The 21,538-nt window shown below is 40.4% G+C and overlaps 1 non-coding gene and 1 pseudogene across 1 annotated transcript; both read right to left on the bottom strand.

Annotated features, from left to right (window-relative positions):
• Positions 1-2,228: 2,228 nt before the first annotated feature.
• On the bottom strand, positions 2,229-2,332 carry LOC118610194. The gene has a single exon (XR_004953846.1). It is a non-coding gene; the product is annotated as a small nucleolar RNA U13 (small nucleolar RNA).
• Positions 2,333-15,953: 13,621 nt separating this feature from the next.
• Positions 15,954-16,428, bottom strand: LOC118609942 (annotated as a pseudogene).
• Between the last annotated feature and the right edge of the window lie 5,110 nt (positions 16,429-21,538).

Genomic DNA, 21,538 nt, shown 5'->3' with positions numbered 1-21,538 from the left:
AGCTTCCCATTTAACTTGGAAGCTGACTTGCACAGGTCCATAGGCACCATGTGGGGGAACCCTGAGGGTAGTGACTTCTAAGCCATCTCTGAGCTTCATCGGTGGCTTCTTCCCAGGTTACAGATGCTTCTGTGTGACCTACACTTTGGCCTTCTGGGCCACCCAAAGCCTCTTCACAGGTCCAGCCAACCCTGAGCCATGTAGGCCCTTGCCCAGGTACTAAGCACACAAGTTCCCAAAAGAGCCAAATCTGCAGATGGCCTTGGGGCATTCCATCTCCAGACTCCCAGTGTGGGCTCAGACAACTTCCTCCAGACTCCAGACCCTTGAAGAGGAATGGTGGCTAGTTTAGATCTTAGAATTATGCTTTAGGCCACAAACCATTCTTTAAAGGCAGAGGAAAGAGCCTCAGGTTGGAATAATTATGAATAATCATTATTATAGTTAAATAACCAGAGAACAATGAGAGTAATAGCTGACCTTGAGAACTTACCAGCATACTAAACACACCTTTTCGTTTAACCCATTTCCAGTTCCCGTTTGCCTGGTGCTTGTAGTTGCAGCGTTTACCCTGAGATAACTGACAGATTAGTACTAACCATATCCCCAAAGTTTGCCATGAAATATCTTGCTTTTATTATTATTTTTGCATCACTCTAGTATATCGATAGTCTTTGGAAACAAATGATATTCTATTTATAGCATTCTGTTTTTAGTAGTGGTGTTTCCATTTACAAAATATAGTAATCCTCTCAATTGCTGAAATGTCAAATCCTAGAAAACTACCATTCTTACGCATGATGTTAACATTGTTCTCAAACAGTTGTTAGCCGAAGATTCATTTGAAGAATCGGTTTATGTATTCATTTCTGTAACATTGAGATTAGGGACAAGTTCCGTTTAGAAAAAACTCCAAGAGCAGTTTTTATATTTTATTTTCACATTGAAGACCAGTCAGATTTGCTTCAGCCTCAAAGACAGTATTTACGTCAAATTAAATTAATGCTGGCAGCAAGCTGCACTTTTTTGTTCTAAACAGGAAATGGGTTAATCTCATAAGTCTCTCAAGAATGTAGTGAGGTAAGAGTGATTTCTTTCCATTTTGAAGAAGCGAAAACCAAGCTCAGAGATGTTGGGGAACTCATCCAAGGTCATACAGCTGCCAGGTGGCGGTACCTAAAGAATAACTCTTTACTCTTTAACCTTGTTACCCAACCTGATGCTTCCTGGGGAACTTTGGTAAAGTTAAAACCTCTGAGCCTCAGTTTGCCCAGACGCAGAGGGGAAAGAAAAAAGAGGTTCAGAACAGGAGCAAAAAAGGATGGAGCAACACAGTTCAGTACGGAGTGGAAGCAGATTACTAAGGACTATGAGAGGAATCTAATTAAGGCTATGAGGTAGAAAATCTTAGTCCCATTTCACAGATGTGGACTTGGCAGCATAGGCAGATTAAATAACTTGTCCAGTGCCACACAGCTGCTGGACAGATTTGTGTCTAGATCTGTCAGACTCCAAAGCCCTCACTCTGTGACTGTTACACCAGAAGTCCATCAGCAAGTTCCTGGTCCAAAACCAAAGGCCTTGAATGCTGTGCGAGGTTTGGGAATAGAGCAAAGAAATAAAACGAAATCACTGTAGGTGAGCTGCTGAATTACTAAAATCATGTATGTCGAGGCTTGAAGAAACAATTCTATTCTTGTAACTAACCTGAGAACTAGAATTTTCGAACATTCCAGTCCTGCATCAATGCCTGGCTATACATCAATTCATTAAGTGTCAATACCTGCGAAGTAAGACAGATAGTGCAAGGAAGTCCCGTCCCTCTCTAAGATGTGACTCCAGAAATTTCTTTCTTCAGACTTCCTTCTGTTTTAGCCCTGGCAAAAGGGGATAAGCCAAAATCAGTCTTTTCCAGCTTAGATGTCATCTTTGGCTAAGGCCTGACCTTTTATTAATTATAATATCATTATAATCTTATCTGCATTGCAAATACTGCAGCTCTCATCACAAGCCTGAAGCCATGACAGTTCAGGAAACACCATAATGAAGAAAGAGCAGAAAACCTAGCACCCTGCCTACTGGGAGGAGGCTAGGCCAGGCTCTATCACATTTTCCAGGCTCCACCTCCAAGAGGAACGAACAAAAGCCCCAAATTAAGACATCCTAGTGCTACTCTCTTTCTCTCTTAATTAAGCCTGCACTCTCTGCTTTTTTTTTTTTTTTTTTAATGTCAGCCGCGTAATGTGCCGATGTCATAACCCAGTTTGAGGGAAGCACATCTCACGCAACAGCATGAACTGTCAATTATCACGCTTATGAATTACAAAAGGATCTGTACTCTTCTCTTGAGTGTGTACTTTCTCTTTAATAAACCTTATCTTTCCTGCTTGCTGCCCATCTTGCCCTCGAATTCTTTCTCCCATCATAAGACAAGAACCTGATTGCTGGAGCTCCGAGCTTTCTGGTAACACCAGGACATACACCAGCCCTCCAGATAACTCTGATTACTCCCTGAAGGACTCACATAATGTATGCAGACTACCTAACATATACCTGATGTCCATTATCTCGACCACCAGACCTGATGCTCATCCTCTATATCAGGGGCCCCCAATTCCCGGGGAGTGGTTTGTGGCCTTTTAGGAACGGTGCTACACAATAGGAGGTGAGCAGCAGACAAGTGGACAAAGTTTCATCCGTATTTGCAGCCACCAGCGCTAGCATCACCATCTCAGCTCCACCTCAGATCATTGGCCATTATAGATTTTCATAAGAGCACCATTCCTTGGTTTCAAAAAGGTTGGGGACTGCTGCTCTAGACCACATGGCATCCATCATTCAGATTGCCTGACATCTAACTGATAACCATTCTGGACCAACTCTAGGGTTAAGAATGCATCGTGATTATTTTCAAGAATGTATTTTCTAGTGTAAGAACTCTGAACTTTTCTTTCTTCTTTGCAACATTTCTGGATTTTTTTCCAGCTCTGTTCTGAGTTTGCAAATGTAAGAGCCTTGAATAAATCTTTATCATTTATTTCTAGACAAAGCCTCCCCAGACTCCTTTTGAGTTCATTTGACAGACTTTTTCTCTCTAGATCTGCACTATCCAATATAGTAGCCATTAGCCGCAAGCAGTTATTTATAATTAAATAAAATTAACAATTCAGTTCCTTTGTCTCATTAGCCACATTACAGGCGCTCAATAGCCACACGTGGCTAATAACTACCACACAGGACAAGCGTAGATATGGAACGCCTCCATCATCTCAGAGACTTCAGTTGAAGAGTGCTGATCTAGATGTTGGGAAGGGAAAGCACTGAACGATAGAAGTGGCAGGAAGGTGACCATGGCAGTTCTTTGTGCTGGAACTATCACTCATTACAAGTCAAGATGGGAAAGAGGTGTGTACCCAACATGTTAAAGTGAACAGATTGTGATGAACAGACTGAACCCAAGTGGCAAGAGGAGGCAAGGAGGCGGAGGCAGCGAGGGAGCCAAGCAAGAGGTATTCCCAAGAGTTCAGCCTTCTTCTTCTGACAAACCTGGAATCCTCTCTCCCTGCAACTTGCTGTGTGCCTTTGGGCAATGTGTGCATGCAACTTCTCTGGGCCTTAGTTTTGTGGAGTCAAAAAGAGGTTCTATGGAAAGAGCTCACAGGATGATTTGATTATAAATTTCTAACTGGGCAAATTATAGTGGGTAGTAAAGGCATACAACTTCTTTACTAAAAAGGTTTATTTTAGCTTTAAGCAAGCCCTGTCCATTGTTTCTATTCATCTAGGTTAACACACCTTTGAAAGGCTCCCTTTCAGACCCCACAAGAGAGCAAGCACCTAATCTTAATTACCCTGTAATCCCATCCCAGCATTGCTTCCTCCCACCTTCACATAATCTTCCTTACATTCCCTCCTTAATCTCAAATGCATAAGAAGAAACTACAAACTGTTACTCTCTGAAGCATTTATCTCAGTCTGTTAAGATCTTGCCTCCAGGTACATCCTCTTTTGGGCTCAAATGAAATTTTACCAAAATTCTCTACAGGTTTAAACATTATTACATCGATAATTTCTTCAACTGTAAAATGAAAATAATAAAAGTACCAGCTGCACAAGAGAGGTCGTGAGCTTTAAAGGGATAATATGGGTACAAGCAGACCTTCTACTATCTGATAAAGGACCAATTTATTGTTTCCAATCCATTTTGGACTGATACTTTTGTAAAATAAAATTAAAATGAATTATTAAAAAAGATCACGTGCTTAGATATTATAGCAATGTAAAATTGCCATAAAACTTTCCAAACACTCTTCATTGCTTACTTATTTTGTGGTAAAAGTTTGGGGACTAACACTAAGAACCACACTGAGTGGTAATGAATGTAGATCATTTAGGTGGAAGAAAAGGGGGTCCTATGGACAGTAACCTCACAAGGTGATATGGTTATAAAGTCCTAAGTGAGGCAGGTCCTGGTAGGAAGGCATATAACTTTAGTAAAAGGCTTATCTTTGCCTTAAGTAAACACAGTCCACTGTTTCTGTTCATCTAGGTTTACAAACCTTTGAGATGCCCATTTTCAGACCCCTCCTTCTAAAGCGTGAGAGCACATAATCTTAACCAGTCTGTAATCCAATCTTGTCCTTGCTTTCACCCACCCTCCTGCAATCTTCCTTAACTTCCCTCCTTACTTTCAAATGCATAAAAGAAAATGCAAAACTGTTATCCTCTGGAGCATTAGTGATCTTGCTCCCAGGCATATGTCATCAGTTTGGCTCAAATAAACTCAAAAATTTTCTATGGGTTTGTGTGTTTCCTATGTCAACAATTGGTTTCATGGCTGACATGATCAATGGCAGCCATTGCTATTATTAACAATAATATTAGAAGGAGCCGTGAATAATAAATGTGGGAGTGAGGAGAAGTCTAAGACAGTATCATATTATAGCTAATAGTCATAAAGAAGAGGGGTAGGACTGAGCCCCAGACACAGTCACTCCAGAGTCTTCTGATTCAGTGCAGCAGGGAGAGGTCTACCGAGGCCACAGATCCAGCTGGAAGGAGATCTGGAATTGGGACTTGACTCAGCCCAGATGTGCCTCTGAGCATTATATTTTTGTCAGCCTCTCTGCTGAGCATTATATTTTTGTCAGCCTCTCTGCTGAAACTCTAGTGTTATCACGTGAAGGTAGAAAAATGGATCCTTTTGCAATAGGTTGTCTTACAGATTAAATGGCTGAGTGAGGCACAGGTTCAAGTTCCCAAACTCTACACTCACTGCCACAGGACCTTTGTACATGCTACTTATTCCCTCCTCTTGCGTGTTTTTCCTTCCTTCAACTGGTTAACTCCCACCGATCTCTGAGAATTTTGCTCCTTAGCTGCTTTTATAGGGAAGGTTCCTGATTGATTAGAATTCATGGTTTCAGAGTTATCTTAGTTGGAATTTCACAGCCAGAGAATTCTATTGATTAGAATTTTATGGCACTATTAAAGTATTGATTAGCATTCCATGGCCCCAGAATTCTATTACTTAGAATTTTATGACTTGAGAATGCTATTGATTTGGATTTTATGGCATCTTAGTGTTCCAGCTATGCATGCTTCCCTCAGATACCCACACAGGTCGCTCAGCTCTCTGCTCAAACTGTGACTTCAGGGAGACTTTCCCTCACTTCCCTATTTCAAATTGTCTGTCTGCCAACTATTCCTGCTTTATTTTTCTCCACGGTGGTTATTGTCACTTAACAGCATTTCAACTACATTACTTATTGCTTTCTGTACTAGAATTTAAGAAGCTCCACCAGGGCAGGAATTTTTATTTGTCTGGTTCACTGCAGGATCCCCAGAGCCTGGAACAGTGCTTGGCACACATGGATGCTCAATATTTATTGAAATATTTATAAATGAGTGAACTACAGAATGAGTAAGCCGTTGTAATTGTTATATAAAGGTACCATATAATCATTTTTAAAATAGTGACTGCCAATTTTTTACCCACCTTGTCTAGAACGCTCTGCCCCACTCAACACTTCAACTCATGATAGAGAGGGCAGTGCCTCTCCCTTTTCCCACTGTGCCTCTCTCCCTAAGACAGGGGTCTCATCTGAGTTGCTGGGCTCCTAGGAGAGAAAAGGAATTGAAATAAATATGGTGGGTTGGCGAATCTAAAAGAGGGTATCCTAGGACCTGGACCCTACTAATTTTTCAGACCTCAAATGTTGCCATCCCCTCCTACAAGCTGTCTCTCACAGCCAGATTAACTTGGCTCCTCTGTCAAATGTTCTTTAACTTTCAAGAACTCTGTTCACATCTCTGTATTGTTTGTATTTAGAAATGTGCTGGGTGATTGTTTAATTGCTATCTGTAGATAAGGACCACATCTGCTTTGTACTTTATGCCTAGACCAGGGCCTCGCACACAATAGGTGTTCCAGATCTATTTGTGGAATAAATGCATGAATACCATATCACACTCCTGCTGGGAAGATGGAAAAGGAAGGACCTGCTAGGGGCAAGAGTTGCCAAGGGTTAGGGGCTGCCAGAGGGAGGAGCATCCTCAGGGGTTTGTAAGTTTGGGTCCCCAGCCTCCCCCTCTGGAGCCATCTCCATGGTAAGAGGTAGGGTAAGGGTGAGCAAACGTTTTCTATAAATGGAAAGATAGTAAAAATAGGCTGCCTGCTGTTAGAGAAAACAATCATAGACGATATATAAATAATAAGCATAACTGTCCCCAGAAAAAACCCTTACCTAAGGATGCTAAAATCTGAATGTTTCACATGTCACAAAAGACATTCTTTGACCTTCTCAACAGTAAAAAAGTGTAAACACCTCATAAATGACAAGGGTTGTATTTGCAAAACCCCCAAAATAAAGGTTTAAGTAGAATTAAGAATTAAGAGTGGGAAAGTCAGGTGAAGAGGGTTATTTGCTCTCTTTGTCTGCAATGTTGGGCAAGTCACTTGACCACTCAGAGCCTGGGGAGATAATAAAAGCCCTTGGTTCCCGAGGATTAACTGAAATAATGCCTTCAGCTCCAGCCCAACCAGCTCAGCTCAGCATGAGCCACTGGGTTAATAAAAATCATTATCATTATTACCAGAGGGACTTTGGGAGGAGTAAACGGAAAGACCTTGCAAATCCCCCAGCTCAAAGTCTGCATCAAGAAGTCCTCTAGAGAAGCTGCTAACTTCCACTGTTCTCCCCTCTTCCACGCTCGGTCACCCGAAATAAACCTCCCCAGCATCTTCCATTAGCCCCGCCCCCAAGCCAGGCTCTTCTGCTCCCTACAGGCCTTAGCTGAGACCGGAGAAGGTGCCCATGGCAGCTGGCCAGGGTGCAGGGATAGTGCCAGGTGTGGAGGGAAGAGGGTTCTGACCAGGCCCCTGGCTCATTGTCTGAACCCGCCAGCCAGCTGATGTCCTGGGTTGCCCACACCAGCTGGCTGGCCCCACCCCCCACCCTAACAACTTCTACCAGGTCTCTCCCTGTCACTCAGCCGTGGCCCCCACCCACCTGCAGCCCAGAAAGGCTCAGGGTGTGACAGAGGGTGTGAGCTTTTGTCCCCCAAACTGTAGGCTGATTTGCATTCCTTTAGCAATTTGCACAGTGCATTCATTTGTAGAGAGCTAGACTGCTGCAAAGCCTGCAAGCTCCTTTGGGTTTTCCTTATTTGAGTGAGCTTTCAAAATGTGATTTTGGGTGTTCCCTTTCAGCCTTCAGCATTTCCTTATTCTCGGACTTTGGCCAAGTGACTTTGCCCAAGTGACTTTGCCATTCAGATCCTCAGTTTCCTCATCTGTAAATAGAGCAATAATACCTTTCCTCTAGAGTGGCTGTGGGGAATAAACAAGAGAACACATGCAATGTACCTGGCACAAAGTATGTGCTCAGCAGATGCATGTGTTACGTAAACATGTTATCAGCATCCTAATGTTCTCCAGTGCCAACTGTTGAAACCTGTGCTGTCCAACAAGGTAGCCACTAGGTGCATGAGACTATTTTAACTAAAATTAATTAAAATTAAGTTAGATTGGAACTTTAGTTACTGTCACACCAGCCACATTTTAAGTGCTCAATATTCACAAGTTCTGGTGGCTGTCATACTGAGCAGCGTAGATATAGAACAATGTCATTAATGAAGAAAGTTGTACCAGACTGTGCTGATTCAAACCTCCTCACTCCCTTGAGCTTTTTCTTCCTTTCTCTCCCCAAAATCGCTCTCTCTTCTGGAGTCTTCTCCCCGCCCCTATCAAGGTAATGATCTTGGTTGAGTGGGTGCTCTTTTGTTCTCTGCACCTGGGCAGGAAGGTGGAGAACAGGTGTGGAGCTGTGCCCTGGAGCACGGAGGGGGTGGGCGGCAATTGTGTTGTAAAGCAAACAGCTGCACCCAACTTTGTCCTGGCCACCAGCAGGAGCCTCCAAGGGCCCGGATGCGGATGAGGGCCCTGGCCCCACCACCTCCAGAGGCGGTTTAAGGTCACATGACATGTCTGGGCCTGGGATGAGCAGTTTCCATCACACCTGACACCTGCGGAAGGTGTGCCAGATGGGAAGCCCAACATGGAGGGGAGGGGAGGATTAGCAATGTCTCAATGCCAAGGCTCAGTTGCACCAGAGGCTGAAAGAAGTAAATAGGTCACATTCAGACTATTTCAAACAATATGCATCCACCTCACCTCTGGAGTTTTAATAATTGCAGCAATAAAAGTACATCTCCATATTATGGCCTATTGGCATCTCTAAACCTAAACTCTTGCTTTTGTCCCCAGGATGTGCCCATTCATCCCAAGGCTATTTCCATCTAAGGGGATGGCCACCCCAACCTTCCAGTTGTCCACACCAAAACTTGAGAATCATCCTTGACCTTTCCCGTTCCCAAACCCTGCAAAAGTGGCCATCATTATATCCTATTGGTTCCATCTTCAAAATATATCTCAAATCCAAGTCCTTCTCACCATCTCCACAGCCTGCCACCACTCTGGTCTGAGCCATCATTGTCTTCCTCCAGGATTAGTGGCAGCTTCCCAACTTTGCCTCCTCAGGTATACTCTTACCCCAAAGAAATGAAGATCATGTCACTCCTCTGCTCAAAACTGCCCAGTTTCTCCAAAGTTCACTTAGAACAAACTCAAATTCTTTACTGTGGACTACTGGGCCCATTTATCTGGCCTTGGTCTCCTTGCTCAGCTTCATATTGATGTTCTTTCTGTGCCGCGCACCCTCCTGCTACCCTCTGCCAGGAGCCATTCTTCCCTCACACAGCTTCTGGCAGCTCCCTTATCATCTTCAGGTCTCAGAAACGTAAATGCCCTCTTTAGAGACTTTCTTTGTCACCTTACATAAAATAACACCCATACTACCTGCTGCCTTTGTCTCATCTTGTTTTCTCTCAGAGCACCTATCATTTATTTACTTGCTCGTTGTCAGTCAATCATCTTCCTCATGATCAGGAGACTCCATGAGGCAGAGATTTTGTCAGTCCTATTCTCTGCTATATCCCCAGTGCTCAGGACATACCTGGCACATAGTGGGTTAAGGAAAGAAAGAAGCACAGTAGGTGCTAGGAACCAATGCTAAACACCTAATGGTTATCTAATACTCATAGCGCCTAAGGCAGGTACTGTCATTATCTGACTTTGCAGATGGGGAAATGAGGCTCAGATGCAATGATTTGCCCCAAATTAGAAACAGGCTTATTCCTAGTGTGTCTCTTGTACCACGCCCCCACAGACAATTGAAACTGACAGTCTGGGAGCAGTAGGAGACTGGATTCTGAATGCCCCAGGGGATTTAATTGCATAGGAATGACAGGAGACCCTTTGCTCTCGGACAAGTCTCCTACACATTCTCAGAGGAGGCTCTAAATCTTTGGATTTATCTCCTCTTTTAGTATGATTGTAGCCAATTGTTTAAAGAAAAAGAAAAAAAAAAAAAAGCAAACCGGATCCCTCTAGGGTGTACTTGAAACCTTTTGTATGCATTCCCTTGCCTCAGGCTGCGACCTACCTTCCAGGATTTCCAAGTGGCAGGCCAGCTGTCCCACCCAAGTCACTCTCTTACCCTGCAGCCTGAACTTGCTAAGAGGGTATAGTTAAGGGTCTGAAAAGCTCTGTGAGTGGGGCTGGTAAAGAAGAGGTAGGAGGGAGAAGGAAGTCTGAGAGATAGACAGAGGCCATATGGGACTTTGCAGATCCTGGTGGGCAATTTAGATTTTATTTTAAGCTCAACGAGAAGTCTCAGAGGTATTTATTATTTTTGTTTGTCTGCTTTTTTAACTTTGTATTGAGGAAAAACATAGAGAACAAATCATAAATGTGAATTTTCTCAAGCTGAATACACATCATGATGGCCCAGCATCCAGATCAAGAATCGGAAGTTCGCTAGCCCTCAGAAGCCCTATAGGAGTGCCAGCCTGGTCACTAGCCCTCCCCCAACCCAAGGGTCACCACTATCCTGACCTCTAACAGTGTAGCTTAATTTTACTTATTCTTGAGACTTTACATGTAAGTGCAGTTCACATATATTTTTTTTTTTTGTATATACTCTTGTGTGTCTAGCTTCTTTAATGTGAGATTCATCTCTGTTGTCAGTATAGTTTATTCATTGTCATTGCTATGTAGTACTCCATTGTGTGAATATATCACAATTTATCCTTCTCCTGTTGACAGACACTTGGGAACTTTCTGGTTTGAGGTTTTGTAAATAATGCTCTGTCGAATAAACTCAAAAAGAGTCTGGAGGCTTTGGCTAGAAATAAATGATAAAGATTTATTCAAGTATCTTAGAGTTTGCAAATTGGGGAAACAGCTAGGCAAAAACCCAGAGGTGTTCCTAAGAAGAAAGAAAAGTTAAGAGTTCTTATAGTAAGAAGTACATTCTAAAGAAATATCAGTCCTGCATTCTTAGCCCTAGGGTTGGTCCAAGATGGTTATCAGTCAGATGTCAGGCAGTCTGGATGATGGATGCCAGATGGTCTGGAAGATGGACACCAGCAGGTCTGGTCAGGCCTAGTGGTCTGGATAATAGATGCCAGGTGGATGTCAGGTGGCTTGGGTACCTGAGTCCTTCAGGTGGTAATCAGAGGGTTATGGGGAGGTCTGGCATACGTCCAGATGCATATCCAGGCATTGGAAAGTTCAAAAGTTTAAGTTCCCAGGTTAGTTAGAACAAGAATTGAGTCTTTCCTTGTGCCTCAACCTTCATATGTTAATAATTTTAGCAGCTTGATTAAGTGACTCCATTTTATTTTATTTTATTTTTGACTCCATTTTATATATTCCCTATCTTCACTTTGTCCTTAGCTCCTATAAACAATTGCATACATGTCTTTTCATGCATACATGTAAACATTCCTCTCTACTAGCTACCTAGAGTGGAAATGCTGGGTCATAGAACAGGTATGTGTTTGGCTTTAGTAGGTACTGTTTTTCTAAGTGGTCGTACCACTTATACTACCACCACCAGAGTAGGAAAGTTCATGAGGATTTTAGGCAGAGAGTGAAACAATCTGAGTCCCAGTCTACCACCAATGCTATCAAATGTTCATTGAGTGACTATGCAAGCACAAATTGAAAGGGAGACAGCTTCTGACTGAAGCTGGCTGAACTCTCCTGAGTGGTAGTTTCTCATCAGACACTGTCCCGGGCCCAGAGACCAGACATAAACAAGGAAAGGTCCCTGCCACTAAAGAATGCACAGCCTATATGGAGAGTTTAAAGCTGTGTTCCAGCGGAGTTTCTGCTTTCAATACAATGGAATTTGTATTTTCTGGAAGGACCAAGATACCTGAAGAAACAGAAGTGGAGGAACGTGATAACAGGTGGACAGAACTTTAAGACTTATTCATCTCTAGGCCTAAAGAAGGCCTAGGGACCAGTTTGGGCAAAGGCCTAGAAGATAGAATGTTGTCTGGAGATCAAGTATGGTGACCTGGGTAAAAACAGGTTCTGGACTCAATCACTTACAATCTGTGTGTACAAGGAGAAATCACTCAACCCTCATGAGCCTTAGTCTTCTAGCCTGTTAAAAGAGCATGTTAAAAATGCACTCAACCTAGCATGACTGTTAGTTATGTTTTGAGCTTCATGTACAATACCTGGCACATTGGGAACAATCAATGTAGCTCTTGAGAAGTATTTCTGTATGACTGAAGAAGTTAAAGTGTGTACAGTGCTGAATACCCTGATGAATTTAAATAGTTTCCATTGGGCAATAAGAAGCCAGTTAGGATTTTTAAAGGAGGCTGGAGAGTGGACAGGGAAACAAATCAGAGCTGAGTTGTAGTTAGATCCTCTAACTCCAGAGGACAGTTAGTGAGAACCTTAGAGGCAGGGAAGCCAATTAGGAGACTTGCAACAGTGCAGTACACATTCCTGCAGGTACGACAGATTTCATAATAAAATGTCTAAAGGGAAATCAAATAAATAAACAAATAAGTAAAGAAGTAATGAAAATTTCACCCTGGACAGTAGAAGTCATGGAGCGAGTCAAGGAGGAAGACATGGATTCTAGAAGTCAACGAGATAATGATGGGTCATGGGAGCTGAGAGTAGCAAGCCTCTGTATCAATTATCTGCAGGGCGAGAGGTACACTGCTGGGCACTTCTGAGTCTCATGAGTTTACTTACCTATCAGAGAGCAATACTGGCTATTAGAAATGTATCATATTTTTATCTACAAATTTGGAAATGATATAAAATAATTTGAATACCCATTGTTAGAGTGTTGTGAGATGAGCATGCTCAGCCACTACTGATGGAACTATGACTTGGTAAAACTGAAAATGTTGCTATTATTTGACCCAATAATACCATTTAAAAAAAGGCTGATGCACAGTGATGTTCAACAAGGCATAATTTATATCAGAAAAAAATTACAAAGAAGTTACCCTAATGACTATGCATATTGGATTCTACCAAAAGTAGAATATCATATCCATTAAAGTGATGTTTATGAATAATTTTTAATGACATAGAAAAATGCTGATGTATATAATAGTGAAAAAAAAAAAGTTAGGACATAGAAATATATTGCCAGTATCATTTTAATAATATAAAGACCCATAAATTAAAAAAAGTTGAGAAAGATATACAGTAAAATGGTGAAAGTAATTTATTTTTCAGTGTCAAGAATTAAGAGTGGTTTTCATTTTCTTCCTAATCATGCTGTGTGGTACACAAATCCCTCACCATGGTTATGCTCACATTCCTCTCATAATCATAAACAATAATGAATTTTCATAATACAGCTTGTAGCCAAAAAACTCTACTCATTCATCTCTCCCTCTAAGCTCTTGGGCTTTTTAGCCTCCTGTGTAGAAAAAGCTTTGCTTATTAGAAAAGTTCCAACCATGCCTTTTCTCAGGCACACAGACAAGCTCTTTAAAGTGCCATTGGTATTTCAGACTCCTGTTTACCCAACAAGACCATACACTTTTAAATCAGCTTCCCTCAATGACTGTCATCTGGCTGGGCGGTGTGTTTATCATTCATTAACGGAAGGGGCACGGCTAGGGCAGAAGGCAGACTGCATGCACTTCTCCCTGCCACCCCTCTTTATCCTCCTTGTCACTAAAGAAAAACAATGACTTGGTTTGGACAGGAAACAGCCAGGGTTCTGAGCAATTTCCTTGGGTCTTCGTAGACTGTAATTCCTTTACAAAGTTGTGAAAAGAAAGTCAAAATTCAGCTGAGACTAAGCTTCTGACTCAGGCAAACTTCACTGTATAAGTCTTTTAACCTTTCTGAATCTGTTTCTTTGGCTGGACTATGGAGCGGTTGCAAAACTGAAGTCAAATTGAGTTTACAAGGTACCCAGCCTTGTCTCTCTGACTCTTAAATGTTAGTGTCCCTGACCCTGTAGGCCGTAAGTAATCAAGAGATACTGGCAGATGCTTTGTGGCTCTGATCTGTTCCCAGAAGGCCTCTCTCCTCCACCCCCAACACACATACACACTCCACCAGGAACTAAGCCAGAACAAGAAAGAAATAGAAAAGGTGGTGAGCCTGTGGATACTAATTTGCTATCTCTATATCTGAAATCCAACAGAACTTGAGAAATCTATGTGTTCAAAGCCAGACTTGCCTAAGTTTTCAGCAAGAAAGTTTTATTCTTAAACACAGTAGAATGTGGTATATCCAAACAATGTAGCAATACCTGGCAATAAAAAGGAAGGCAAATTATTGATGGAAACATAGACATATCTCAAAATCATTATGTGGAGTGAAAGAAGCCAGACAGGAGAGTTCATACTGTATGAGTCCGTTTACATGAAATTTTAGAAAATGCAAACTAATGTATAGTGACAGAAGGTAGATTTGTGCTCCCTTTGGCCCGGGTACAGATGGAAGGAGCAAGAGGAATCTTATAGGGTGATGAAAATGTTCTGTATCTTGATAGTGCTGGAGATTTCACAGATAAATAAAATCATCAAAACTCATCAAATCGCGTCCTTTAAATTTATGTGATTCATTGTAAATAAAATACATCTTATTAAAGATGATTTTTTAAAAAGCAATAAGATTTGGGGGAGGGCTGGGTGCAGACTGACTGCTAATAAAGAGTATGTAGTTTCTTTTTGGGATGATGAAATGTTATAAAGTTAGATTCTGGTGATGGTTACACAGCTCTGTGAATATACTAAAAACCACTGAATTATACATTTTAAATGGGCAAATGTATGGTATATGAATAATATCTCAATAAAGCTGTTAAACGAAAAACAACTATATAGCTATAGTTATAGAAGTCAAAATAGTGGTGACCTCAGGGTGGAATACTGACTAGAAAGAAACACTATAGAGTCTAGAGTGGTGGAAAATTAATTTTGTATTGATATGAGTGGTGGTTACAAGGTATTAAGCCTGAAACAATTTATTGAGCTCTATGCTTGAGATTTGCTCATTTTGTTATATGTATTACATATTATATTTAAATTTTTCACTTTTAAATTTATTATAAAATTTATATAAAGTCACTCTTTTTAAAATGCACAGTCCTATGAGTTTTGACAATGCGTATAATCATGTAACCATCATAACAAACAAGGTGTAGAACAGTTCCATCAACCCCAAAATTTCCTCATGCCCTACCATGAGTGTCTGGCAAACACAGACCTGTTTTCTGTTTCTATAATTTTGTCTTTTAAAAAATATCCTATAGTTGGAATCATAGAATATGTAGCCTATAGAGTCTGACCCCTTTGAAATGTATCTATGTTATTGCAGGTATCAGAAATCTGTTCCTTTTTATTGCTGAATAATGTATATTTGTATGATGAGTGTATGTACCATAGTCTATCTACCAACCAGTTGAGGAATATTTACATTGTTTTCAGTTTCTGATAATTGTGAATTAAACTGCTATGAAAAATCATGTATAGGTTTCCGTGTAAACAGTTCTTAGACCAGCCTTGCAGTCTCAGAATAATACCAATTTGACCCCAATGTAGTATCACTTTTACATATAATGTTTTGTTGAGGATTTTTGTCTGTGTCTTCATGAAAAACATTGGTCTATAGTTTCCTTGTCACATTTTTGTATGGTTTTGGTATGAGGGTCATGCTGGCCTCATAAAATGAGTTGGAAATGTTTCTTATTATTCTCTGGTAGAGATTATGTAAAATTCATGTTAGTTCTTCTTAAATATTTGGTAGAAGTAGCCCGTGAAGTCTGGAGGTTTCTTTGTTGGAAGATTTTTAACCACAAAATTCATCTCTTTAATAAATAGAGGACTATTCAGATTATCAATTTTTAAAAAAAAATTTAAATGCGTTTTACTTCTCATATAACTTAAATGGCATGTTTTTCTTAAAAACAATGCTTCCACTTCAAACAAATCAAGGTCAAAAGAATTGAAGAGCTCAAGATAACATCAGTCCAGTTGGTCCTAGTCCTGGCGTGTGGATGAAAAGCAGCAGCCAGTTATAATGACATTTGATCAAAATGCTAAATTTGTTAACATTTTTCCATTTCTGAACTGTCTTTAAAGAAAAGCATATATGGGGTCACACCATCCTCATGGTAGTCCAGCAGAGCAACCATGCTATCTGGATTTACATTTTCACCATTAAAGAACTTGTAGTTTTTTGTTTTTGTTTTTTTGAAATTAGCAAGGATATACTTGATTTGTTCTGCAGCCTCTGTCATAAAAAGATTTTACTCTTTCTTGTCTTTTGTGAAGCTGGTTTCCTACAAATGATGGTTCGTAATAATATCAACACTAGTGACCACTGTGCTTCTGGCACCTTAGCACTGGGGGAACTCCAGCAGAGGCATTTCTATCAATGAGTGAGTCATCAACGTTACCCTCAGTCCTACTGACATCTTCCCCTCCACCTCCAGGCGTAGCCCAACCTCAGTCTCCTTGATGGATCTTGTAGATGTCCGAGAACATGACATCATGGCTAATGAGATCAGGGTAGATGATCATGATGGCACCTGGAAGGAGATTACTACAGGTCTGGCTTAGCAGAACCCCGGAACTTATAGTGAGTGGATGCAGCCCCAGTAGCACTAGGGTGATGGTGGGGGTGGTGGGGAAGGGATAGAAAAGCCAGATTATCAACCTTTTTTTTTTTTTAAATGCCTACAGCTCTTGGTCTTCCTAGGTGATCTCCCATCCAAGTACTAACCAGACCCTATCCTGTTTAGCTTCCAAGAACAGATGAGATGGGGCAGGATCAGGACAACATGGCTGTAGACCAGATTATCAACTTCTTGAGTGTACTTTAGTTGTTGGTATATTTGAAGGAATCGGTCTATCTCATGTCAGCTGTCAAATTTATGGCCTATAATTGTTCAGAATAGTCTTTATTATCCTTTCACAATCTGTAGGGTCTGTAGTAATGTTCTCATTTTTTATATTGCTACATTTTGTCTTTCTTTTTCCATTGCTAGTTTTGCTAGAGACTATTCATCTTTTCAAGGAATCAGAAACTTTTGGTTTCATTGATTTCTCATTTTTTTCTTCCTTGAATTCTGCTTTTATCTTTATTATTTCTTTCTACCAGCTTGTCTTGAGTGTAATTTGCTTTTCTTCTGCTAGTTTTTTTTAAGGGTAGATCATTGACTTGAGAACTTTTCTCTTTTGTAATATAAGCATTTAGTGCTTTAAATATCCCTCTAAACACTGGTTTAGCTGTACCATACAAGTTTCAATATGCTGTACTTTCAATTTTATTCTGCTCAAAAAACTTAACTCATTTCCCTGTGACCCCCTCTTCGACCCATTGGTTAGTTAGAGGTATATTATTTAGTCTCCAAGTAATTGGAGATTTTTCCAGAAATCTTTCTGTTATTGATTTCTAGTTTGATTCCATTATATCAGAAAACATATTTTGTATGATTCTAGTTCTTTTAAATTTGTTAAAGTTTGGTTTTTAACAACAGAATACAGTCTACCTTGGTGAATGTTTTCTGTGCATTTGAAAAGAATATGTAATCTACTGTTGTGTGGATAGAGTGTTCTATAAATGTAAATTAGGTGAAGTTGGTTGATAGTTGCATTAGTTTCCTTAGGCTGCTATAAAAAATTACCTTATTGATCATTGTGTAGTATCCTATCTATAAACTTAGCGGTTTAGAAAAACATACACTTACTATCTTACTGTTTTGGAGGTCGGTAGTACAAAATTCTTCTTACTGGACTAAAATCAAAGTGTTGATAGGGCTGTGTTAGTTTGGAGGCTCTAGGGGAAAATCTATTTCTTTTCATTTTCTAGAATCCATTTACATTCTTTGGTCCCAGGTCCTTTATTCCATCTTCAAGACCAGAAGCATAACATCTTCAAATCTCTCTCTTTCTCTTTCTCTCTGACCTGTGCTTCCATTGTCATATCGCCCCTGACTCTTTTAAAGGCTCTCGTGATTATACTGGGCATACCTGGGTGATCGGCCCATCCCAAGGTCTTTAACGCAATCACCTCTGCCAAGTCCCTTTTACTATGTAAGGTAGCATATTCACAGCTTCCAGGGATGAGAATGTATGCATTATTCTGCTTATAGATTGGAAGCGTTTTATACAGAAGATTAGAATTGCTGATACTCTGTCTACTTGTTGTATTAATTACTGAGAGAGTAGTGTTGAAATCTTCAAGTATAATTGCGAATTTGTCTTTTTTATTTTATTTTTCAGTTTTATCAGTTTTTCTTCATATATTTTTGAAGACCTGTGTTAGGTGCATAAACATTGAAGTTTGTTAAGTCTTGGTGAACTGACCCTTTCATTTTCACGTTATGTCCTGTTTGTTCCCAGTAATATTCCTTGTTCTTACTTCAATCTTAAATATTTGAAAAAAGCATTTTTTGTAACAAAATTGAAAAATAAGCAATACCTATGAAGAGGCACCTTGAAATGTCTTATGTATACGCTATGAAGTGCTGTGTATTTTTGAGAGATTGTTATTTCAAAAAAAGGAAGGCTGCAGGGCAGGCTGACTGAGGAGACTTTTGAAGCCATTATGATAATTGGCTGTCTCCTTTCTCTCATTCACCATATCCAATCCTCTGGCAAAACCCATGGGCTCTTGAGTCAAAATATATCCTGAATCTGACCTCTTCTTACTTTTCCACTGGATATCTCAGTCTATCATCTCTTATCAGTAACAGCCTCCTAAACCTCTAATCTATTCTCCCCAAAGTAGGTAGAGGCATATTTTCAAAATGTAATCATTATCAGACCACTCCCCTGCTCCAAACCCTGCAAAATCTCCTGCTAGTCTAACAGTAAAATTCACATCTTTTTCCTTAGACACAAAAGCCCTGCAATATCTGGTTTCACCTCCCCTCTTGGCATTACTTCCTACCATTCTTTTTATCTACACAGCTTCAGTCATACTGAACTCCTTGTGCCTTATGCCCAGAAAGTTTATTTCCTTCTCAGGGCCTTTGCACTTCCTGTTCCTTCTGCCTAGAACACAATCCCTCCAGATATTCCCATGGCCTGATCCTTCATTTCATTATGGTCTCAGCTCACATATTATCTCTTTGGAGAGGTCTTCCTGCCCACCCAGTGTAAAATGAGAATCCGTACACCTCTTGTACCACTTTTCTGTCCCTTACTTTTTGTTGTTGTTGTTTGTTTGTTTGTTTGTTTTAAGGGCTCAGTCCTACAAGGTTATCCCCAACACTCCCATTTCAGATGCCAGTCTTCAGTTGCACACCCAGGTTATTTATTACCTTTCTGATGAACTAACTATAGAGAGGTTCCCATAACCCCCTCCTTGGGTTTGATGAATTTGATAAAATAGCTCACAGAACTCAGGAAGCCCATTTACTCGCTGGATTACCAGTTTATTAAAAAAGATATTAAAGGACAGAAATCAATAGCCAGATGAAGAGATACATAGGGTGAGGCATAGGGGAGGGGCATAGAGCTTCCATGCTCTCTGAACACCCCACTCACTCTATAAGTGTTCACTAACCTGAAACTCTCTGAACCGCCCCCACCCTTTTGGGTTTTTATGGAGGCTTCATTACACAGGCATGGTTGATAAAATCATTGACCATTGGTAATAGATCTCAAATCACCAGCTTCTCTCTCCCCTCCCAGGAGGGTGGAAGGAGAAGGTATTTGTTTGTTTGTTTTGCACATTAAATTATACTTCTGCTTATTTGTCACGCAGGTAGCAACATTATCTTATTGACCACTGTATCCTACCTAGCACAAGGCTTGGCACAAGATAGGTTCTTGATAAATATTTGTTCAATGAACGAATCAATTCTCTCCTTTCCTGAAGATTCTCCTATGTACTAACAGTTTCTAGGCATGAAGGGTAAAAGCTAGAGGGATATTGAGGGGAGATAGAGGTTAAAGAGTGTATATAATAATAATTTTAGCCTTTAAAAAATGTATCTGGCACTGTGCTTTTCATGCACCCATCTGGTGACCTATGTTGTATCATGAACTACTTGCTGAGGATTGGAAAGTTGAAATGACTTGTCCAAGGCTATGTAGCTGGTAAGTATGGAACCATCATTTACACCTGGCCTATTTGGCTCTGGCTTGTGGGCTCTTAGATTGAGCACAATTTTAGAGTGTACATAGTATGTAGGTATTAAGAAAAATTATCCAATTATCTAAAACTTGAAGGTAAAACAAAAGAATAACTGTATGGAACACCAATTCGCTTTTTCAGTTAATAATGTCTTGGCATATTAGAATAATAATGTGGACAATAGAATAATAATGTGGACATTCTTATTTCACTAGTTCTCCGTGAAGGATATTCAAGACAATTCTCATTTTTCTTCTTATAAATAATTCTTTTTAAAATTTTTATTTATTTATTTTATTTTTTAGGCAAGGCAACCCTTGGTTGACCTCACAGATTGTAAGGGCCTCATCAATTTACAATCCTTTATTTTTTTATTTTTTACACCCATGGCACCTGGTCTTTCCTAGGTGGTCTCCTATTCAAGTACTAAACAAGCTAGACCATGCTTAGCTTCTGAGATCAGACAGGATCAGGCTTGTTCAGGGTGGCATGGCCATAGACTTAAATAATTCTGACATATACTTTTCTTCCAATGTATCCTTTTATGCACATGAGCAAGTATTTCTTTGGGATGGAGACCCACAAGTGGAATTGCCAATTTAATGAATGAAATATGGGAATTCATTGTTTGATGCTTTCCTGATTATTAGAGAAGTTGAGCATCATTTTTTTAATGTTTATCAGCCATTCAGATTTTTCTTTTGTTTATTGTCTCTTAATTTTCTTAGTCTATTTTTAATTAAATTATCTTTTTTTGGGGGGGTAGGTTGTAGTTCTTTATTCTGAATATTGGTTGTTGAGCCTGTGGCAAATATTTTACCCAGTCTTCTGCATATAAAAGATAGCAAAGTTAAAAGAACTTTGTTTATGGTGTCTTTGTACATAGAGGAGTTTGGAGTTTTTAATCTCTATTTCAATTTTAATTTTTTAAATCTTTAGGAGGCAGAATAGTTCATAGTAGCTCAAAGTACTGGATCTGAAGTCAGAGCATGCTAGGTTCCAATGCCATCTCTGCTTTTTGCTAACAGTAACAAATGGGCAAGCTGGTTGGTGGGAAAGCCCTTTCCGTTTGTGCAGAAAAGGGAAAATAATACTTTTCTCCTTCATTGTGAGGATTAATTAGATGGAGTGCATAAAAACAGCATCTAAACGAGCTCAATGATAATAATGATAGCTAACCGTTATTAATATTATAACGATGACACTTTAGACATCTGGAACATAGTAGGCCAAAAAAAGAGAAGTGACTTAGCCAAGGAGACCAGGCTTTTAACCTGTATAACTCAGGTGAGGCTTTGTCTCCTCCCCCCTAAGATCCGCCCCCAAGGACTCCGCCTCCATCCCCGTCCTCCGGCCTGAGCTGTAGCTCTCACCTCAGCAGCAAGCCCAGTGCCTGAAAAGTGGGCCTTGCGCGTGACAGGCGCGCGTGACCCAGGAGGGCGGGTCTGAGAAGCGGGATGCTCCGGGAGAGAGTGGTCGGTTCGCGCGGAAGGGGTGGGGCAGGGCAGGGGGCGGGGTTTAACAGGATCTAGTCTTTGGGCTGGG

This window comes from Rousettus aegyptiacus, unplaced genomic scaffold (genome assembly GCF_014176215.1).
Source record: "Rousettus aegyptiacus isolate mRouAeg1 unplaced genomic scaffold, mRouAeg1.p scaffold_m13_p_12, whole genome shotgun sequence".
Classification (NCBI taxonomy): Eukaryota; Metazoa; Chordata; class Mammalia; order Chiroptera; family Pteropodidae; genus Rousettus; species Rousettus aegyptiacus.
This window is presented reverse-complemented; position numbering and strand designations above follow the sequence as displayed.